Genomic DNA, 3284 nt, shown 5'->3' on the forward strand with positions numbered 1-3284 from the left:
CATGTGCTCACATTTTAAAAATAATATATAAAAAAATTAATCAAATTGAATTCAGTTTTAAAAGTCGTTATTCAAATTATAGTAGTGAGTACGATGGCATCTTGTGAAAACTAACCTCTAGCTGGAATTTTCAGTTCTGTAGAGCTCTGATACCTAAATCTACTTTCTTCAACTGCAAAAGTTACAAAAATATAAAAACACATGCAATTTTCCATAACAAACTAGGGAATCTTCCACATATTTTTTGCTATAGAAAGATTAAAGAGAGTTTCCAAACCTGCTCCTCAAGTATCACTTTGACTAGTAATACCNTNTTTTCTCCTATGTCTTCTGTCCCTGCAACAGCAATTAAGACATCAAGCATAAAAAATATCTCCCTAATGAAAATGTTTACATCATAGTACTTTCACGATGTACGCAATCAAGACAGATCATTCACTGCAAGCTATATATATTTATTGTCACGAACAAACAAGCTATCATNCAATCAAAAGANTGTTCTTGTCATTTCACTCAAAATCAATGGAAATTCCCTTGGCAACATTTATATGCGAATGACCGATGCTTGGCTCGAAGACTTCAAAACTAATCAGACTTGAGAAACTCTAGCATATTACAAAGTCCAATAATTTAAAAACTTAAACATAAAAATATTAATATTAAAACATAACATATCCTTATCAGTAGTTATTAAAACATAACAAAAGATAGATAATTATTGATCCTCAAATCAATCCCCAGCACCACACTGTTTACCCTTAAAGTTTACATGAAATTCAATACTTCATCTCAAACTTTGAAACCAACTTGGTAGACTTAATAAGAGTCTTTAAACTTATANGTAAATCATATAACTTGAACTTTCAATCTAATTGTTGAATGAAAGAAATATCTTATGTTTACATTTAATTAAGTCTTTCAAGTATTTTATAAAATTAAGTATTTTTAATTCACTTTATTCAACATTTTTATATATTTGAGTTTCTTTCATTTAATTTTTCTATTAACTTGTTTAAGAATAAAAATGAAACATTTTGCATTAATATAAAATAATATTAAAAGTAAAACAAAAAGATAAGNAATTTTTATTAATTTTATCAGTTAAATGTTGCACTAAAATTAATACAAAACATATATTAGGGACTTTTTCCAATTATACTTAAGGGTACTTCCCTGATTCTGCAGTAAGTGGTTGCTTGGGTACCTTTGCGCTTCTCTTTTAATGTAGCTAAACACTTACATACTATCTAAGTTATTTTACTCTGTTAATTACCTTTTGGTCCATAACTTTTGTAACAGCCTCACGAACTGCAGCCATATCCAGACCAATCAGTACACAACTACATATTCTAGCTGCCCAAAATGAGACAAAAATAAAGCAAAATTTTGATCTGGGTAAAAGTTCTTTTAGGTTTTGATTTGGGGGGAGTTTTAAAAAGTCTAAAATCATAGAGGAAACGAAAAGTATCGAAGAAAAGAAAAAGATAAAAAGAAAGTAATTATAATTTATGGGAAACCTCTTCTAAAAGGAATTTAAACCCCCTCTATTATTAGCACTTAAGTAATTTATTAAAATCCTTTTCAATCATGTTAGTTTGTGGGAGTTTTTTAAAACCTCCTCAAAATAACCTCCACTAGATAATAGTTTTTTTGTAGTGCATGTATATTAAGCATAGTAATTACTTTGACTCAAAGCCACTTCAATTTGTTTCCATAGATATATAAAAAGTCACAGTTAAAGCTCTAAATATAAAAGCAAATGATACATTATAACTCTAATTTAAAACATATAGCATAAAACAACACTTTAAAATGCTAACATGGAGATCTATGCTTTGTTGAAACCCTTTTTCATTACCTGAAAGTAATGAAATATGTTAATACGTAATTATAACAAACTACAGTAACTTATATATGATTTACATTCTAGCTGTCACCAATTAATGATTCTTAATATGTCGTTCTAATTTTTTTAAAATCATTTAAAAACTTTTTACCTTGTGCAATTTCTTGAACAATTCCTCGAACCAGAATATGAATCACCAGCAATGTAAACTTCCTTTGACAAAAATTTTGGATGATAAATTAACCACTGCAAACAATTAAGCATGATTGTGATTGACTAACAAATATATTCTGAAATAAAGAAAAGAGAAGGGTTCTAAAATAAAGAAGTAAAATTTGGATGGGCTTGACCAGCTAATAACTTATCACTACTTTGAACAGCAAGTTCTGTTCTGGCATAAGTAAAGCCTGTGAAAAAAGGCAAGTCTACATATATAATGCTACTAACCTACAAACAAAACACCGTACGAAAGACTGAATTTGTAAGCAGAAAATATAGACTATCATTTGATCATAATGTAGACTAGTACCTTGTTCCATGATTGATTCCTAAAGATCAAGTTGGGTGCACCTTCATTGTAACGAATGATCACAATGACAAGTTTAAATTTCTAACCGAAGTGACCAAACAATACAGGTTCATACCTTGAAATTATCTAAACAGTGAAACTTTCTGTATACCAGGCNTGCCTTTGCTCTTGGNATTTCCAGGGGATCTTTCGCACCTATAGCATTAAAAATTCACAAAACCTAAAACTGGTAACTAAATTGACTAATGTGGATGGATCAGAGGTCTATATATTGTTCAGGTATAGAGCCAGATTCGATTTGAAAATGTTCAATGTACAACATATACAATAGAATCTTACCATTGAGAATAAGTAAAGGACAGGGTACGAAGGTTGGAATTGAATAAGGTGAATGAAATTGTGAAGGTAAACCTGGAGCAATTCTGTCCCGCACCTAATTTTATATATATATTTTGAGAAACAATATCATGAAACAAGAACAAAGTTATATAGAAATTGTATACAATGATAATTTTGCATACGTAACGTAACCATTTTTAATCATGTTAAAAACAATAAATTAAAGCATATAACAGTTCCTATCACTCATACAAAGTAAACATAGTTTTGTTTTTCTCTAAGCGCAAAATGAAAAGGAAAATAAAGTGTTACCTATTTCAAGAAAAAGGCGAGTTAGGGATGAGCAACCAGTGCCACCGGATAGCCAAAGCAGGAGAGGATCTTCCTTAGGGTTGTTATTTGACTCAATGAAGTAGTAAAATGTTTGCACATCCTTGGATTCTCCCACTCCCTCATAACTTTCAAATCATTAGTTTCAACCAAATGCTTTCAATCTCATAAGCCAAAACCAACAATCCTTTTTTCCAATTCCATATTAAGCAACTTTTCTGCAANNANNTTTNCCNNNNC

At 30.0% G+C, this 3284-nt stretch overlaps 1 protein-coding gene and 1 long non-coding RNA gene across 2 annotated transcripts in view; one reads left to right on the plus strand and one right to left on the minus strand.

Annotated features, from left to right (window-relative positions):
• Positions 1-3284, plus strand: part of LOC106763492 (LEAF RUST 10 DISEASE-RESISTANCE LOCUS RECEPTOR-LIKE PROTEIN KINASE-like 2.1) — a 23862-nt gene that overhangs the window by 3611 nt on the left and 16967 nt on the right. The gene's annotated exons all lie outside the window — the stretch shown is intronic.
• On the minus strand, positions 2480-3197 carry LOC111241847. Its single transcript, XR_002668192.1, has 3 exons — positions 3027-3197; positions 2715-2808; positions 2480-2570 (listed from the first exon to the last, which is right to left on the minus strand). It is a non-coding gene; the product is annotated as an uncharacterized LOC111241847 (long non-coding RNA).

This window comes from Vigna radiata, chromosome 6, assembly GCF_000741045.1.
Source record: "Vigna radiata var. radiata cultivar VC1973A chromosome 6, Vradiata_ver6, whole genome shotgun sequence".
In the NCBI taxonomy this organism is placed as follows: Eukaryota; Viridiplantae; Streptophyta; class Magnoliopsida; order Fabales; family Fabaceae; genus Vigna; species Vigna radiata.